Source organism: Colius striatus, chromosome Z (assembly GCF_028858725.1).
Source record: "Colius striatus isolate bColStr4 chromosome Z, bColStr4.1.hap1, whole genome shotgun sequence".
Taxonomy (NCBI): domain Eukaryota; kingdom Metazoa; phylum Chordata; class Aves; order Coliiformes; family Coliidae; genus Colius; species Colius striatus.
This window is the reverse complement of record NC_084790.1, coordinates 19,020,484-19,041,365: the sequence shown is the minus strand read 5'-3', so window position 1 is coordinate 19,041,365 and position 20,882 is coordinate 19,020,484.

Here is a 20,882-nt window from a genome sequence, read left to right as displayed (position 1 = left end):
TGCTATGTGTATCTAATAGCCCCTGAAGAACTGAGCAGTTTGCTTGCTGGCTCTTGTTATCTCCGGCTGGCTTATGTTTTCACTCTTCTGCAGTGTTTTACTTTGTAAGAAGAGCTCTACCTCTAAATTATTGGAGTATAGTAACTTCTTCTTTGAGTATGGAGGAGAGAGGGGGAGAATGGAAGGCAGAAAATTAACATCTGTCCAACTGGATGAAAAACTGTATTTTGCCAGGATTTTGCCTTCAGAAAAAAGTTAACATTCAGAAAGGTTCCTAAAGCATTTTCTGTGGCCAGAAATAGAAGAGGTATGTTTCTGAAGCTACAGTGTGATCTTCTTTCAGAACATACTTTTTTAACCAAAGATTCTATCTCACCTGTATTTTTGACCCGCTAATTTTATCTGTAACAGTTGCCTTAAAGACAAATTTGGAACAGCGTACTTGATGGTGTCACAATTTTTAAGTTTAAAAACCATTCATTGCCACATCCAAGCATGCTGTGGCTAATATTTTGCTAATGCACTCAGTATATCAGCACTTGTTCTAAAAAGCTTGCAGAAAGCCGAAGGCGAGAAGGGGCTTTTTGCCCAAGAGAGGGCAGTGTTTATTTGCCGAACAGTTTGTCCTGTCCTGCATCCTCGTACGGTGTTGGTTTTCAGAAGGAAAAGAGCTGAAAAAGGATACTTCACACCAGCCCTCCTTTTAGTGCTTTCTCTTTTTCATTACTGCTGCTTAGAGCTTAAATGCCTTTTTAATGAAGATGAAAAAAAAGGAAATAGGCGTTTTCCATATTATAGAGTTGGAGACAATGTGAGAGGAGAATCTTCCTATGGTAAAAATACAACTTGCTTTTGTAAATCTTCAGACACATAAAAAATAAATTAAATTTGCTTTGCAGTCCTTTTTTTCTTCCACACACATCCACATAGTCTCACCTTTTCCAACACCAAGGAATCTAGTAAAGGTGATGGTGTTCTTTAATTGAATACATCAGGAGATAGGAGCTCAGCTTACCAAGTTTTACAGTTAGGTTTAGATTAGTCATGGTTTATGTAATTGCAACAAACTGGGGCACTGTACAAAAAATGTGACTCTGAAGTAACCTGTAGGTATGGAATTTGGAGAACTACTTGAATATAGCACAAAACTCTCCATAACTGTAGTGAGGAAAAGAAAGCAACCAAACACAATGTTTGTGTGATGCAGACACTGTTTTCAGGGGTCATATCTAATCTAGATAAGATCTAGTGCTATCTGACTCTCCTAAAAGTCTTTAATCCAATGAAATTGACAAAAAAAGGAGAAAATTCCATATATACCTTAAAATGGCAATAGTGATATTTGTGCATGATAATTTTTGGGAGATCAGTTACCAGATGTTATAATTTCACTGTATCTCAAAATGTCCATTTTTCTCAGCTGGCCATTCATTACAGGTTATTCCCTGAAATTTACTTCCAGTGCTTAAATAAAAGGGATGATTAAAAAATAGAAAAAATAAATACCATATGGAAACTTGAAGCTAGTAATCGTTTTGCAGTGTTTGAAGTGGAACAGGTTTAAATATTTGTGTGGATTTTTTTTTTAATTACAAGAGTAATTATATTTTGTCACAGTTGTTGCTGTTGTTATTGTTATTTATGTTACAGCCAGATGAGGTCAAATAAATGATACAGTAAAGTATTATGTGAACTGAAGTTGTTTTAAAGGGTTATTGAATGAGAAAAGGGAAAAGAAGGAAGTTGGCAAAGAGGTGAAAAATCCAGTAAATCTAGAAAAGCAACTTTAAGTAAAATATAGGTGAAGGTGCCATTTCAGTTGGAAATGCCCTCTCAAAAATCAGAAATTATATTAAAAAAACTTTTATAAAAATGGTAAAAAAATGTATTTGTCACTGAAAGCTCACATTTGGGAGAAAAAGAAATTATCTTAGTTAAAGTAATTGAGGACATTTAAATTATTTTCTACTTAAAACAGATTATTTATGCAGTTTTGTTGGCTTTAACTCCTCATTTTCATGCTATATTTCACTGAAGAGAGAGGTCTCTACACAGAAATAAGGACTTTGAATGATATGTTGAAATACCTCTGTTCTTAATATGCCCTTTTTAGAGGCTTATTTCCAACACAGATCACTTCTGTGATCTGATTTACAAATCACTACCAGAAACACTACTGCAGAGTTGTGAGGGAGTGTACATGTACAGGCATAAGAAAAACCCCACTTCTTAATCAATCCTGTCGAAAAAGCCAAAGTGTTAGCAGACTCTTATTTTTGCTGTCTTTATTACCTAACAGAGAATGTCTTCAAAGACTATTTCTGTGCTGGTCTAATATTTGGAGAGCCCCAGTCCTAGTTGATACTCTAGTGAGCTTTTATATTAAGTATTATTCAGTCTCCTGTGTCCTCTGGGAGGAAAAAAAAAAATCAACAACTCCTATCATTTGAGTTTGTTTTATCTGACAAAATGGAAGGTGCTGATATTTGCAGTTATCATGGAATCACACAATATCTAAGGTTGGAAGGGACCTCGAAAGACCATCTAGTCTAACCCACCTTTATATTGTTTTGGAACTTCTCTTAGTGTAGCTTAACATTCAATGATTCTGCTGATGAGCAAGTTTTAAACTTACAGTGACAAATGCTTCCTGAAAGTGTTCTCTGTGGCAGAAATTTAGCCATCTAGTTAAATCTCAGCCTACTTACCTTCCTTCCTTAAAAGGCACTCTTGGAACAAAGAAGTCATAAATACTCTTTGCATCATTCAAAAAGTGAAAGCCAATCTTGCAGGGCTTTGTAGTCACAGATCCCTTGTTGTGTCTTTAGACAGTGCCCCTCATCTAAGTGGCAAAATTCATATGGTTCAAAAAACTCCTTCTCATGTCTCATATGTCTCCGTTTTTCCAAAGCCGTTTTAAAATGAAACATTAAAAAAAATCTCCCCCTAAATCCAGTTGTTTTGAAAAAGTCATCTGAACCTGCCTACTTGAGAAACAAAACCAAATTCCTCACATATCTGTGGAGTTACTTGGTAACTATGACTGATTATAATGAATATTTTGAGACTAATGTTTTTTTCCTAATGTCTTGAAATAAAAAAGACAAAACAGATGACCTTCTTAATTTGTCAGAATTTGAAAATGCATTTGAATTTGGATGAATTCTTAGATACAAAGCTTTTATAGTAAATAATTGCTAACAATTTTGCATTTAATATTTAACTATGACCTATGTGTTGTTAAATTCAGGAGTCCCATTAACAAAAAGCACACAAAAAACCTCTGTGAAAACTGAAAACAAAAGAGGAAACTACACTGGTCAAAAGACCAGAGAGAAGCTGAAGTCTCTATAATACATCTGGACTATTGCCTAAAGGTAGCTGTGGCCATTATGAGACTTGAAAATAGTGTTTGAACAAAAGGTATAGTTAAGGATATCCGCTGTCAAATTAAGTCCAGTATAAGAAGCTTCTCCAATAGAACAAACTCATGCTGGTGATGACATTTTTGTAACATCTAATCGTCAGTACTATAAATAGTACAGGAAACAAAGGAAACTTTGTCCAGACGTACAACATTTCCACCAACATAATACTATAATACAAGGTGTTATCAATACAAGAACTTTCCAAGTACTGCACCATTGAAAACTTGCCGTGATAGTAATCTATAAAAAGTGATTGTATAAACAGCAACAGGAAAAAAACCCCAACAACTCAACCCCAAAACCGTTACAGTTGAATTTATGGGAAACATTTCTTTACTTGAAAACCACAAATGAATGAAACTGGGTTTGGCAAAAACCAGTTGACATCAGCAAGTGGGTCTGCGCCAGAACAAACTCAAAACAGATCAGAGGTTGGATTTGGAGTGCACTAAGAATAGTGGAGCTTTTCTCTTTTGAAAATTAAACTAGAAAAACAAATGTATCAAGTACATGGCTTGGATTAGAATTAAGTAGAAAGTTGTTTTTGTCATTTAAGCAGAAGGTAGGTCTTGTCTCTTTCAACAGGGGGAGCTGGTTGCAGTGAAGACCCGGTAAAGAGTTTGCGGACTCTCCCCCCGGCTCCTGGGTTCACACCCACCTCCGGCCCGGCTGGGCCAATCTGGCGCCTCTGCCATCACTATTTAGGGATGGGAATTTGAAATGCTGGTAGGAGGTGTAAGAGTGATACAAGATGGAGGCAACCACACGGACCCTACAGCCAGAGAAGGAGGAAGGAAGGAGAAGCAATAGACCAGAGATCCCTCTGCAAGCCGTGGCGAGAATGCAGGCTGTACCCCTGCAACCCATGGAGATCCATGGCAGGACTGAGAGCCACCAGCAGCTCCATGTGAGTGAGCCCGGACGGGCGAGGGACTGTGTGGGGAGACGGCCATGGCCCAGGCCGTGCTGGAGAGCCTGCGGGCCGCAGAGCAGCCCCACACGAGAGGCAGAGAGGAGCTGCAGCCTTTGGGATAAATGCGCGTCGGAGCAGCCCGTGCAGGGCTGATGTGTGTGTGAGGTACCCCACGGACTTGCAGGGAGGACTGGTGTGGAGTCCACCTGTCCTGAGGCGGGACAAAGGGCAGAAGCCAACAGGAATAGACTGAAACCCCCACTCCCTGACCCCTTGGGCCGTTCAAGAGGAGGAGGTAAAAATACCAGGATCAGGGCTCTGAGCCACGGAAGAGGGAAGGTGTGGCAAGGTGTTCTTAAAGGGCTGGTCGGACTCTTCATTGTTGTACTACTCTGTGTTGTTTTATTTTGGTTATGTTTGGGGTTTTAAGGTTATGTTTTAGTTGATGTTGCATTAAATTATTTTCTACTTTGTTCCCTAAACCGAGTAGCCTGGTCTGTTTTGTCCTGAACCTTAAGGGGCAATTAAGCCCTCCCTGCCCTTTGGCAATTCCCAGCCTCGTTGGTACTTGAAGCTAATCGCTTTTGTTCCTTGATGGGTCTTAACCATGACAGACTGAATTGCTAGTTTCCTGTCATCTTCAGTCAATGAGTTTTTTATTTTGAAAATATTTATTCCTACACATCAAAAATACCTTGCTGGGCTCATTCTATGTGTCTGATGTCTCTGAGTTTTTGATGCATCTGAAGGTGAAAGACAGAAAGTCCTGAAGTTCTAGATCACTGCATATGGCTTCTGTATATCGTCTCTCTCTTCTCATATTGCTGTCCTGTCCTCTATCCAGTCCATCATGTTTACAACAAATTACCTAAAGAAGAGAGTTTTTTCCTGCCAATTTTTTTCTGGTTGTTATTTTTAAGTCAAGAAAGGAGGTTACAGTGCATAGTCCCTGCAATTTGATAATTTCAGTTAAGTAAAGTTTCATATTACTGAAATACCTTTTGTTAGCTTGCTATAGCTGGTATTTTTTCTGAAATATTTCTGTTTATATTTTCCACCAGCAGAAATAATGAGAAGAATGTTGTGAAATCCTGTAAACACGAGTGAGATGTTCCAGTCCTCAGTCTGAATTGTAAGCATGGAAAAGACCATTGCATTCTACTGGATTGTTCTAAAGAAAAATTCTGCAATCTCATCTTGTCACAAATGACGTGACCATGACAAAATTACCATTGTGAGAAAAAATGTCAGTATATGGAGTTCTGGTTATAGAGGACTTTATAAGCAGATAGATAAATAATTTTATTCCTTAATTGTGAGGCTGATTTCATATTCTGAACTGCTTCTCATAAAAATACGTTAGTCCAGAATCACACAGAATCTTAAGGGTTGGAAAGGACCTTGAAAGATTATTTAGTCCAACCCTCTGGCAGAGCAGGGCCACCTAGAGTAGGTCACACAAGAACTTGTCCAGGTAGGTTTAGAATGTCTACAGAGAAGGAGACTCCACAACTCATCTGGGCAGCCTGTTCCACTGTTTCATCACCCTCACAATGAAGAAATTCTTGCTTGTATTTCTCTGGAACCTCTTTTATTCCAGCTTACACCCACTGCCCCTTTTCCTGTCACTGGCCATCATTGAGAAGAGTCTGGCTCCATACTCCTGACATCTGAGCTTTACATATTTGTAAACATTAATGAGGTCACCCCTCAGTCTCCTCCAAGCTAAAGAGCCCCAACTCCCTCAGCCTTTCATCATAAGGTAGATGTTCCTCTCCCTTCATTATCTTGGTGGCCCTATGCTGAACTCTCTCTAGCCGCTCCCTGTCCCTCTTGAGCTGAGGGGACCAGAACTGGACACAATATTCCAGATGTGGTCTCACAAGGGCAGAGTAGAAGGGGAGGAGAACATCTCTTGACCTACTGCCCACAGCCCTTCTAATACACCCAAGGATGCCATTGGCCTTCTTGGCCACGAGGGTATATTGCTGGCTTAAAGCCATCCTGCTGCCCACCAGGATCCCCAAGTCCCTTTTCCCAACACTATTCTCTAAGAGTTCATTCCCCAGCCTGTACTGGCACACAGAGTTATTCTTTCCCAGATGGAAGACTCTACACTTGCCCTCGTTGAATTTCATTAGATTTCTCCCTACCCAACTCTCCATCCTGTCCAGGTCTTTTTGAATGGCAGCACAACCTGGTGTGTCAGTTTAGTATTGTCTCTAAACTTCTGTATTCCTGACTTCCTCTGTTCCAGGCACTGACATAGCATAAGTGGGAGAAATTTTAATGAGAATGTATCCAAACATTGCATTAATATCTCTTTTCTGAACACCTGAGCTCCAAGTTTTTTGTCAAATTATATTCTTTGAGTTAGGGTTGAAGGTGAATGACATGAATATAAAGAACCAATACTATATTAGTCATGTGAAGTGAGAAGGATAAGTGTCATTGCTTTGTCTGAGATTTTAAAAGTAAGAAATGGAAAAGTATAATTTAAAAAGAAGTGAAAGAAGTTTTTGGAATCAAGCGTTTAAAATGTTTGATTCTGAGATTTCTAGGTTGAAGTATTTTAAGCCTTCAGAATGCAGATGCAAGCAAAGCTTATGAGAAAATCTGGTGTTTTAATATGAAAAACAAATACTTTTCCCTGTTTTTGTCTGTCATTATTTCTTGTTAGAAGTTAATGAATTAAACCATTCTATTTCAGTCAGACATTTGTCACATTTGATTAATATAAGCTATATGTCACACCCACTGCTGCTGAACTTGCATTCTTCAAAGATAATGCATATAAATCCTCTGGATACTTTGTCTGAATTGTATAAAAAGCAGTGATGTACAAGACACTGTGATGACAGTTGAAATGTTCTACCTTATAGCAAAACCATTTTATAATCAGGATGATCTGGAGAAAAGCTCCTATACTCCAGCTTGAAGAATTTATGATGTGTGACTTTTATTCATGGAGATTAATTAGGGAGGGATGCTGTTGCTGTTTGTTTTTTGCAAATGCTTATTGTTGATTTTCTGGATCCATGTCAGCAGTAATTAAATCTAGACTGGATCACTGTCTTGTCAACTTCATAGGCAAGCCATCTACTTTCTCACATGTATATGTGCCATTCAAAAAAATCAAGCCCATTCTTGCACAGATGTTACAAGAAGACAAAAGCAAATGACGAGCCTATATGAAGCACGCTTCAGTCTACAGACACAGGGTTTTTTTCCTCCAGGATTGTAGCATCACCATTTTCCTTTTGGAACAAATTAAACTGAATTTATCAAAATAGAGGTTGAAGCAATATACAGATCTTCAGAATTCCTGTCTCCTATATCACACTACCTTCTTCAAAGTGCTCTTTTGCCATTATGGATACCAAATGATTTCCTTCATATGCACAGCACAAACCCCCAGAGAGATCCTAGGAAAGCAGTAGGAAAAGTAATTTTCCACTCCATTGCTGTATTTGCAACAAAAGATGGCCAGTGACAGAAGAGTCTGTTAATTATACTGTACAATTGGTAGTTGTGTTGGGCTTGTGTGGAGACACATATTTTTGGCAACAGGGAGGATGCTTCAGTGGTGGCCCCAGCAAGGAGTTCTTGAAGCTTTCCCCAGCTCTAAGTCAGGCCCACTCGTGGCTCAGCTGGGCCAATTTGGCACCTCTACTGTTACTATTTAAGAAGGGGAAATGTGCAGTGGGAGAAGGAGGTTAAAGGGGTGGGATGACAGAGGAATCACCATGTAAATGTCAGGGAGGAAGGTGTGTGCTGGAGTAGAGATTCCCCCGCTATATCCTGTGGAGAGTTAGCAGCTGTCCCTCTCCAACCCATGGAGGGCAATGGTGGAGTTGAGATGTGATGGCAGACCCACACTGAAGGAGTTTGTGAGAAGCTGTAGTCCCTGGGGAGATCTTACACCAACAAGGTTCATGAAGGACTATATTCTGTGGCAGGGACCCTGCATTGGAGCAGGGGAAGAATGTGAGAAGTCCGTTTCCTTTGAAAAGAAAGAAATGGCAGAGACCACCTGTGAGGGACTGACTGCAACTCCTATTCCCTACCCCCCTGTGTCATTGAAGGAAAGGAAGTAGAGGTTTTGGGAGCAGGGATCTGAGCCTGGGAAGAAGGGAGTGGGAGAAGGAGATCTTAAAGTACTGATTGCATTTTTCTCATCTCACTTCTACTTTATTTTCTGGTTATTATGCTTTTGGTTGGTGGTAGATTAAATTGTTTTTTTTATCATCTCCACATTGTGTGGGCCAGTCTGTTTTGCCCAGGACTATAACTAGTGATTGAGTCTTACCTCACCTTGGGGATTTCCATGAGGCCCTCTGTATCTTTTCTCTTGCCAATCCTGCCATGGGGGTTTGGAGGGAGAGTGAGTGAGTTGTGGTCTGGTCGTTAATGGCCAGCTGGGCTTAAATCAGAAGAGCCGTACAGCAAACATGTTTTTTCTTATGCTTCTGGATACTGCCAGACTTACTGGAAATGTCTACTTATTTCTAAATAAGTAACAGAGTCTCTTAAGCATCTCCTTATGAAAAACAGAGTATCTTTTTCCCAGTTGTACTCCCTGCTTGTGTATGGCTCTCTATCTAGTGCCTTGGGACCTTGGGAAGTCTTCAGCCGATTCATTGCCCAGAGCAAAGTCGGCCATGGGGCTGGACCAGGTTGCTCAAGGCTTTATTCTGTGAGGGCTGGAAACTTTCCAGGGAAGGAGACAGCAACACTTACTGAGCCCAATCCGCACTTGCCTCATGAGGGAAAAATTTTAACTCCCACCTCTCTGATCCTGCTCAACTTTCTACCCAGGACTGTCCCCAACCCCACTGACGCTGTTGTCAGGGCTCTGTTTGCCTGTGATATGGCTGCACATTGCTCTAGTCCTTTTTAGCCCTTTATCCATCTGCTCCTGGACCACCTGAATGGGCATCAGGACTATGTGGAATATTGTGATCTTGTTAGCGGTGATAGTGCTCTTTAGAACCTACTGGAATTTGCTGAAGTAAAAGTCTGCAGAATTCAATCTATACTTCTTTTTTTCTACATATTCAAGTAAATAAATGTATGAATGAGAAGTACTCCTTTTTTTCTGCAGTTATATCTCCAATTTACTTCTCCCATCCTTCAAAGTATTTCTAGACCTCCCCTCCCAACAGAATTTTTTTGTGTAAAATTCTCTCAGCACTATTATTTTCACTAGTGTTTGATTTCACTTTGTAACTATTGCTTTCTACTAGCTCTTCAATGACAATAGTTTATCTTCATAGCACGACTGTTAAAAGTGGTCTTCCCAGAGCCTGCAGTATGATTTATTTTCTCATCTTTAAACTTCTCTTTCTTGATTCATGGTGTTTGAGAGATACACAATTTCATTTGCAGTCTCACCTCTGAATACTTGAAGTTTTTTTTTTTAGCCAGAGAGCTGAAACGTTTTTCTTCAGTGTGAGACATAGTCTTGTATACGCTGTATTTGAATGTTAATGAGAAATCAGATGCTGTGAAATGATACAAAGTGTTGAAAAGAGAATGGCACACCTAATTAAGTCTCTAATTCCCTTTATGTTGTAGGGAATTTATCACCTGCCTTTTTTTTTACAGGCTTTGAATTCTTAGGGAGAAAGTTTATTGAGTTGTGGCATGAAATCTACAGGCCATATAAGAAAAATGTTCCATATTTTAGCCATGTAAAGAATCCTCAGAATGACAAACATGTGAAAAAATGTCTTTTCTGGGTCATGCAGAATGCCCTATGAAACATTGCCTGTGTTTACTATCAGTTAAGGCCTATCTTTTCAGAGAAATCCAGTTCCCAAGTTTCTTTTACAAGACTCTTAATTCTCAGGAGCTGCAACTGTAATAAATGGGTAGATTTCAAGCTGCAACAGTAAATACTTGTTCTCAGAAATATCATGGTGAAATAATTAAGTATTGCTCCTGCATAATATTTTTCTCTAATTTAAAAGAAAATGATCTATTTAATCATTCTTAATAAGATCACACACAATAAAATGATACCTTTATCCTACTTTTTTTTCCCTCCCATTATGATATTCTGCTAGGTTTATGTGATTTCCTGTGAGATATCGTATCTAAAGAAAATACAATGGGATGTCGAAGGATCAAAGCTTTCTTGTATTTCAGATGAATACTGAGTTGTTCTAGTTATTTGGGGCAGTAGAGGGAGGGATTCATTGCTTCTGAGGGAAAGAGCAAAAAAGGAGTTAAATTTCTTAAGCCTCTCTTTTTTAGCAACACAGAAGGCAGTTTTATTTTTAGGCTTGTTACATCAGATTCTGGATATACCTCTTGAACTTTTCAATTGAATGGTCCCTAAGAGTAAGGAGTCTGCTTCTCAAGATAAATCTTGGTGTTATTTCTTCTGTCAGGGCAGTAAATGTGAACACTACAAATAACTATACATGCCATTTGTTCTGCTTGCAAGATATGGGTTGTAACTCCTATGTCATAGACATGTTTGAAGTACAATTAGCTGATGTTTCTCTTGTAATCTGGTGTGTAACACAGTCCTTATTGTTTTGGGAGGCAGCTTACAGCCAGTAACACACAAGGGGATCAGTAGTATTTAAACAGTGTTGCAGTTCTTGGCTTTTGATAATAAAGTGAAACCCTGAGCATCATGCCAGTGGGAGCGTGAAAGTGAGGGATCCATTTATAACCATTGTGGGGAAAAGTCTGCTAAACAAAAAGATCCATCACTATTAAGAGTGCTTGAGAAAATAACCTTAATTTATCTTTCCTATTGTTCCTCCTACACAGTACCTACAGCTGGTATCAGTAGAGGTTTAGCAATACCATATGTAGCAGAGAATCTGTTCTTCAGCATATAATTAACTATACCTTTAATCAGTATATCTACTCATCATAGATCAAGCCTTCAGTCCTGAGGACCTCTATCTTCTGCAGGATCTAAAGGGCTTTGAAAATTTTTTGATCCCTATGAAATATGTTTCTCTCATTTTTTTCTGGTCTTTACCTCCTCCGACAATGACTTTTTTTTTCCCCCTGGCTGTTTTTCTCTCCCAACTCTTACATTACAGTCTTTATACCTTTCTAATTGTGTTTTTTCTCTATTCTGTTCTATGGGGATTTTTTTCTTGTTGGGAATCGGGTGGAATATTTTTAAAGCATTTTTACAGTTTTCTTTGACCTTTTCTGCTCCTATTTGATAATATTTGCCTGTGAATATTTTTGTTGCTGTTAATACTTCCTTCTGTTTTTCCCTCTCTTCACCATAGTGTTTTTCATATAAATTTCAGCTTCCTTCTGGGATTTCTCTTAAGACTTATTTACATATAGTTGAGGAAAAATTAAATTCTTGCAACATCTGAACACTTGCTTTGCTTCATGTAAGTGTTGTGCTGCTTAGGAAAATACGTAAAAGATAGTGCTTTATTGTTGGTGTACTAGTACAAATGGGCATTTAATCAGTGCAATACATTATCTCTTTCCCTACCCTGCTTTGTTACAATCCAGGCATATCATTCACCTTAGCTGTAAATTTTGAATTAGATTCAGGAGCTTTTGGGGCAGAATTTGAAAATTCCCTATCTGTGACTTGCATATTAAAGCATCCCTAGCTGTGATTTGTTGGTGGAACAGACACACATGCTCTGTAGCACGAAGTACTGAAGCCTGAGTTATTGAGAAATGAGGGTCAGTGGTGACATTACCCATTTATAAAGATGATTCATCTTAGAGAGAGGTAGAATATCACAGTGAAAAACAGGAGTATGAAATCTTATATGAACTAATTGCATGACTTTCTTTACTCTCTGTAATGTCAAATCCTGAAAAACTTATTGTAATTGCGAATTACTGATTACCAGCATAGCTTCTAACATACCGGTCAATTAAGCCGTTGTATTGCCCTTATACTAAATATTTCAAAGCATAGTGCTAGTAGCAAAATGTCCCATTTGATTTTTTGTCTCATATGATTTTTTTTTTACTTTATATTGATAAAATTTAGCATGTATCACTAAAGCTGATTTTAGCTGTAACATGTTACACTACTTCCTGATGAATGTTCATCTGAAATTTGAAAAGGAAATCTCATTTACCGTGTTTTTTCATAGAATAAAATTTGCAGCTCTCCACTCTAGTACAACATAAAGTGTAGCATTAAATGACACCTGTCTAATATTGGATATTTGATTAGTCTCTCCAGTCTTAGGAAACACAGGTTTGGATAAAGGTAAAGTGACCACAGAAGTGCAGACTGAGCTTTTGTAAGGAAGGTAAGCTTGGATACTAGACTACTGAGCTTGCATTGCCTGTCCCGTTACTGTTCTGGATAGCTAAGCAGATTACAGTGTGCTACTTCATTAACAACTAACATTTGTATTACCCCTTGATTCAGAAGCATCATTGATGCAAATATCATTTAGATGTCTGCTAGGACATTACATTTAGATATCTGTAAGGGCATTACAGATTCACAGTGGAGAGTAATAAGCAACATATTTCAAAACCTTAATAGGAACAGTGCCATATTTCCTGACATGATTAATTCATTATCTGGCATGTTCATGCCTCCTAACTAGCCTCCTTTGTTTATTTTGTATTTGTCAGTTTTAGTCTCCGATGCACTGTTGCAGTCTGTATGTGCAGATTAAAAATTCTCTGTTTATTGAATTCCAGGAAAAGTGTGTATTTTTAGTTGAAAAAATAGAAACCAAAGCATCCATATAATCCTTACATTTAGAGCTCAGTTTTTGACAGAAACCTGATGAATACAAACTTCAGCCTACCATTGTCAAGGTAGCTATATTCTCTTGACAATCACAATTCTGCAAAAGGTTTTCTTCTTCCCTAGTGCTTTTTTAGCTTGAAAATAGGAAAGTTGTGGATGTCATGATTTTCTCATTATATACTGCATTACTATAGATGTAATATTTCTCGAATAACTGTCCCTCTATGGGACCATGGGCTTCTCAGATTGCTAACGAGCATACCAGTTAGTGTCAGTTTTGTAGTAGTAGTGATTTTTGTGTTATCAACACAACAGTCCACTATGAACTGCAAACTAATCTTGTATAAATAGCTTAACAGCTCTTCAGCAGTGGCTGTAGAGAGTTTGATTATCAACTCCAAATCACACAGCTCTTGTATTAACTTCAGTGAATCTACTGCCTGATAAAGCAATTAAATCTCAGTTTCTCACATGATGATATTTGTGTTTATTAGAACTAAGCTCCAGTTTTGGAGATGAAAGGATCTGAGTGACATCAAAATGAGGCAAGCAGCAAATTTCTGGGCTGATTTTCCACCCTTCTGGGTTGTATATTAGGACTGTAAATGGACTTTTGGGTCATGTGGGATGTTGATTATGGATCCTTGGGTATTTAAGCAAATGAGAAAGATGCAGCTTAGCATCAATTTTAAATAAATGTAAAGGTTCAGAGCAAAATTTAACTCTATTAAATTCCTATAGACTTTACCTAACTTTTTTGAGGTCTTTGGGAGTTTTTTTGGTATGAATGAGCTCGTGGTAATGGACTAAAGATTGCAAAACTTTATAGTTTGTAGCCATACCTAAAAAGAATGGACAAATAATTGCTGCATCTCTGTTAGGGTATGATTGATCTGACAATATTTACATAGATTTAATGTTGAATTTGTCTTTTTGAGATAACTTTGGACTTACTGTCTTAAATACCAACCACCATATTATTTATTAATTGTTAGCAAATAATCAGAACTATTTGAAGTGCCATATAAGCTATTAGTTTATGTTCTCGTGACTTTTGATTATCTTTAGTGAGCTTGTATCTAGCAACAAGACATACAATCTAGCCAAAGAAGAGGCCTTTTTTTTCTTCTGCCTTGCTTAATGGACTCAGGGCTCTGGTAACAGCTTCATCATACTCTTTCACCAATCCTAGGCCTGAAGGTTAACTGTTCAGAGAGGCCTCAGCATGTCAGAGATCAAATGCCTACACTCCCACTGGAAGTGAGTGTGAAATATGAATTAGAGCTGAGAACTGAAATACTCTTAAGGCCAAAACTGTAGATTTCAAATTTCATTTAAGTACTAACTTCCAGAAATTCATCTATTATGGAATTAAGAACATATGCTTTTAAGTTATTTTTACTTACCGTAATATTTGATAACTAGTAATTTTTTTACAATGCTTAGCATAATGTAGTTTAGATACTGATATATATCTATGAGTGATGGGCCTGGCATGACAGCTATCAGAGTCATGTCATGGTCATAATACTATCAGTGTTGCAGAAGTTGAATAAGAGAGATGTGAATTTAATTTAAAGAGTGGCAATGAATATATGCACTTTTATGAATAAATTACTTCTTAAGGTATAATAAATTGAGTTTTTGATATAGATCTTCAATCACTGAGAATAAATACAGAGATAGATAAAGCCGAGTAATATGTCTTACTTCAGATAGGTAAACAAGGGTGGAAACCAGAAAATATGATAGATTAACCTCATAACCTTCTAGTAGTATTTACATATATTTCTATTGTTCATTAATAATACTATTATGGAGGATAGTCATTTTTTCAGTTTCGGTTTACAGCACTGCTGTTGATGACATGTAACTATGAAAGCAATTCTGTGTTCTGATAGTCATCAAAAACTGATCAGAAAACAAACTGGATCTTGGCCATTAAAGAAGTCACTTCCCTCCTATGTTGTACAATGGCCATGTTTGGCCAAAACTGATTCCATGCTTTAAGTGCTGATGTTTTCTTTAATGTATGATTGTTGTTGTAATTACAGTAAATTATATCTTGCATGACTGTATATTTATTGAGTAATTAGCATTTAAGATGGATTATCAGTTTAATAGTAAAATAAATGTATTATTTTAAGAATATCTCTCCCCATAACCTACGAAAAGACCCAATCCCAAATAAAGGAACTCTGCCACTGGCGCATCACCTCTTTTCTCTCTCCATTTTCATTGTCAGCAGTCTTTTCTCCATTTTCTTGAACGTACCTGATTTTTAACATATCCTTCAAAGCTGTCTTGTTAATGTACAGCAGTATGAAAAATCCTTGATAAGGCATTTTTACACCTTTAGCTTTCAGTCACTTAATATGTCTACTGACAGGCTTGAATATTTCTTTCAAGTATTTCTCATTAAATCAAGTATTCAAAAATAAATAAAAAAAAATATTGATGTTTCCTACATTGAAGTTTCTATATAACTGGTATTTAAGCTATTCTGAATCAAATTCAACTACCACTGCAAATTCAAAGCATCTCTGTCAAGTTCAGGACAAGCTGCACTTTTATCTTCTGCTTGGTCTCTTCAATTACTCCCTTTTCATCCTGACTGGAGCCTTATCATGCTTTTGGAGTGGAGGTATGCAGTTTTACCCAGCTTCATTTCAAGACTCTGTACCAGCCCCATTACACCTAATTGGATGTAGATACCTGTTTTGAAATGGAAATGTACGCACAGGCTTGTGACAGCCTTTCTGTCTAGAACAAGCATGGTGGTTATCAAGTAACAAGCCTATCCAGTAGAAAGATGTAGTGGGTCTGGGATGGTAGTGATTTTCCACAGTAGCTCTTGCAGTGCTGTGCTTACTGTTGGTATTGATAGCACATCAATGTTATGACTACTGCTCGCACAGCATCAAGGCTGTCCCTCCAGCATTCCTTCCTCCACCTTCACCAATAGCTGTGAGTGGGCACTATCTTGTGAGGGACCATGGCCAGGATAGCTGGCCCAGGCTGACCAAGGAGATATTCCATACCATATGGTGTCAGCTCAGCAATATAAACTGGGGGAGAGGAGCAGGAAGAGGGGGGCAGGATTCATTTTGGCCTTCCAAAAGCAACCATTACGTGTACCAAAGCCCTGCTTCTCGGGAGGTGGCTGGACATTGCTGCTGATGGGAAGTAGAGAGTAACAGGTTTATTTTCTTTTGCTTCATTTCTTGGGTGCATAGCTTTGCTGCTTATTTATTAAACAGCTTTTATCTCAACCCTTGATATCTTGAGTCTCTCATCTTATTTTCTTCCCTTCCCTGGCTTGCTGAGGAGGTGGGTGATAGAGTGGCGTGGTAGGCGTCTGACATCCAGCCAGGGTCAAACCACCACAAAAGAAAATCAAAGTGCATTGTTTCCAGCTTGTTTTTATCTTACTTCTGTAGTAGACCAAATCTTGCATGCTTCTCCAGGTGTCTGAAAAGCTCAAGAAGGAGAAACTCATTACCACTTACCTTCATTCAGAAGAAGCAAGACACTACTTCCAACAAGAGTCTTGAATACTTTCCTCTCTTTAAAGGACAGATCAGCAGATATAGGTCAATGGATGTGATATACATCAGTGTGCACAGAATACACAGAACCTCTCAGCTTTCCAGATGTGGGGGCAGCACTCTTACATCAGTGCAAGCCTATCAAGTGACACCCAGCTCCTCTCAGGACACTGTGTGTAAATGCCGTCTAAGTGTCCTGAAAGTAATTTTGCTTAATTCCCAGACTTGTGCTTTGATTTACCTAGAAAATGGATGTTCAAGTGCCTTCAGTGGACTCCTTCACAATATATGTGAAGACATATGATCATAAAATAAGCCAACTTGGACATCTGCTTTATAGACATTATTAAAAGGAGGGAAGAAAAGATGAAGTTGGAAACTAATCCTACTGATGCTGCTATGTTGCAGGTACACGAGTCATTAATTAGTTTGGATAAGCAAATCTCACTGCATTGATGGAGAAATCAATATTCCAGAAGGAAAATACCCCAGTGTCTTTTCATGTTATACTGAATTTCTGAACGATTTTTCCCATCTCTTCAAGCTTTTTGAGTGTTACCAGGGAAAGTGCTTGACATCAAAAGTCAGTAACAGCTTCATTTACTGACCTATGATATCAAATGAAGTGAGCATTGAAACTTATTGAATCATTAGCAGATAAGATCTCAGGCAGTGTGATACATGCGTGTGCTGATACATAGGCACAATTTTACTTTTGGATGCCCATCCTGTTCTAACAATGCACTGACTCAACTGAGACCTTTCTTATATCCAGCTGATCTGAGCATGGAAAACAAAGTACACAGACTACAAGAATTTCAACATACATTTATGAGAAAGCTTACTAGGAAGGATTGGATATCTTGGGTTTTGATAACGACTGTGAAATATGTGGAGGTTTAATTTCTAGGTGAGTTCTGTGGCTAACATGAGGAAGTAGTTAATCCAAAAGCTATCATCTTTTTGGCAGACTTAGCAGGTTAATGAGCTGCCAGTAGTATAGTAAAGAGCCTCAAATACTCATCAGTGAAGAGAGTTTTTTCAATTAAAAAATGTCAAGCTTTCATGGGTGGCAGATTGCATGATAACTGGCCAAAAGATGAAATTAAGACAGATAGGTAACAATATTCTGATGGTCTTAATTCTGCTTATATACATATTTTACCTAATTTCATTTCCAAGACATATGTTCCTTGGGCTTTCCTCATTATTCTCCAGAGGATTTCAGAGGTTTCTGGCTTATTTCCTTGTTGAGGAAAAAGATTGTAGGTAAAATATAGCCCACTGGAAAATGCCTCTTTTTTTTTTTTTAATGGTAAGAAAAATATAGTATAGCTTGCAAACTTTAGATTGACCTTTAACAGAGTATTTGATATTCTGTCAAAATCACAGAGGACAATTCATGTTGCCAGTGCATCTGTAGCTATTAAAAAAAAAAAGGATTGTGTTAGACATCTCAGATGATATTTGAGGGCTGGGATTCAAGATTTCCAGAAGCAGAAAATACTGTATAGTGTAAAGTACATCTGAAATGACATTTTATTACAATGAATTAAACCACATAACAAGTTGCAAAAGTGGACTCCAGTGATTTCCAGCAGAAGGAATTCAGTGATAATAATTTAGACCAGTTGGTGACTGGCTTCATAAGGTTTAAAATATCAATTTTTATTTCCTATGTTCTCAGCTCAGGGCCCCTTGTACTAAGTGCCAGTTGAAATCACACTGTTCACACAAGTACTAAGAGAGATATTGTAATATAGATAAGGCAGAGAGTGGACTAAAAGACACTAGGGGATTTAAAACTAAGGCAGGAATGTATTATAGATCTTATGATGTCTCTTTCAATGTTATTGCTGGAGTTTGAAGAGCTACACAAGTAAATGTGGGCTACTAATTCTTCAATAGTATTGTTGAATGAACTTTATTAAACAAGGCATTGTTGCCATTTAAAAATAGGGAAATTGAGACATAAGGAAGGGATTACTCAGGGTCAGTGTAGTGATTTAGGCCCACCAGGGAACAAAAGACCATGATTAGCCTCAAGTAGCAAAGACCTAAGATTGCCAAAGGGCAGGGAGGGCTTAATTGCCACTTAAGGTTCTGGACAAAACAGACCAGGCTACTCGGCCTGGGGTAAAAAACAGGAAAAAAATTAATGTAACACCACCTAAAACATAACCATAAAACCCCAAAACATAACAAATGGAAAACAACGCAGAGTGGTACAATGGTGAAGAGTACAATCAGCCCTTTGAGACCACCTTCTCCCCACTTCTCTCTCTTCCTGGGCTCAGAGCCCTGATCCTGGTGTCTTTATCCTCTCCCCCCATAAACAGCTCAAGGGGAAGGAGAGTGGGGGTTTCAGTCAATCTGTTTTCAATGGTTTCTGCCATTTACCTTTCCTCAGGGCAGGCAGGCTCTGCATCAATTCTTCCTGCTCTTCTGTGAGGTATCTCACACACCGGCAGCTCTGCACGGGCTGCTCCGATGTGCATTCATCCCAAAGGCTGCAGCTGCTCTGCGCCTGCAGGCTCTCCAGCACAGCCTGCGCCATGGCCACCTCCCCACACAGTCCCTTGCCCATCCGGGTGCACTCACACGGAACTGCTGGTGGCTCTCAATCCTGCCATGGCCCTGCATGGGTTGCAAAGGTACAGTCTGTGTTCTCACCAAGGGTTGCAGAGGGGTCTCTGATCTGGTGCTCCACTTTCCTTCCTCCTTCTCTGACTATGGGGTCTGTGTGGTTGCCTCCGTCTTGTATCACTCTTACACCTCCTCAAGCATTTCAAATTCCCGTCCTTAAAAAGTGATGGCAGAGGCACCAGATTGGCCCAGCTGGGCCAGAGATGGGTCTGAACCCAAGAGCCAGGGGAAAGTCAGTGAACTCTTTACCAGGTCTTCAACTCCTTCCTCCTGTTACCAAGCAGAAGCGGCTCCTCGCTAAACCGTGACAGTCACCCAGGAAACAAACAGCAGAGGAGTATCCACTTAGGAGGTAATTATCCATTTTTCAGTTTAGACTAGTCCAGCTCTTTGGTCTTAACCATGGAAGCTGTTCTTACTTATGTGACAAGTGATTTCATGGAGAAAAGATTTTGAAAAGATCATTAAATTGAGTTGTTAAGACTTAGGAGGACATGACAATACTGAGTCTCATTACAATTACATTCTGTGGCACTACTGTAAGCTACTTGTCAGGAATTTGCCATTGAATAAGAATGTCAGGTATTTGGGCATTTTTTCTGTATTTTATATCCAGGGAATTCAGCAACGCATTATTATTACAGGATGTTCCTTCTCCAAAGCCTGCCCCAGTTTTCCTCTTGTTACGCATAGCTTTGGTTTCTCCAAATGTTAGCTGTAGATGTTAAAATGGTGTTGACAGGAAGGAAATCTGTGTGGGAGACAGAAATCACTCATCAGCTGTGCTAAATCCAGGTTTTTAGAAATCCTAGCATATTTCTTTATATTTGAAAACCTGTATTTCAGAGACACAGAATCTTTTTTGTTCTGTCTCTTGATGATCCAGCAATGCCTTGTACCTGGGTAGGATCAACAGGATATCATGGTACCATGGCTGACTATACTTACATTATTGTCCATTTCCTTTGGACCTCTGGAGTCTTTATTGTCTGCCTTGAATATTTTTTTTTAAAAACCCAACAAAACCAAAATAGATAAAAAAGATACTGAGCTAAGGAATCTTTCTTCTTTTATGTATGTGAATCCGTAAAACATATGTTAATGAAATAACTTTCAAGACAAGTAACAAAAATTAATAAATAGGTATAGGACCTCACCAGCTGCTGATGTTACCAAAGAGAAAAGGAACTGTATTTATTTCAGCTGAGCACAGGATTGCATTCAAATAAATCTATTTTCAAATTATGAGTTCTTTCTGACACGACCGTCAGAACAAAGACAGCAAAACTTTTAAAGAAAAAATTAACTTTCATTTAGCCTTTGACAACAGTGTGCATTACAGTGATTGAACTTTATTAAGAGAATTGTTTGTCAGCTCTATTTGTCTTTCTTTTGGCAGCTCTGGCATAAAAATTTAATTTATGTTCCAAATTAGAAAAATATCTCAATAAAGACTGAGCAGTATCTGCCCACCATGAAAAAAATATGCTTATATATTACAGTGCCATTCACAGTGAAATATCTCTATATGAAAGCTGACTGTTCCCTTATAGCCTGAAGTTTTAACCCTTTCTTGGATGAGCTGAAGTAGGAAACTTGTAGGGTCAGAAAAATACACTGGAAAG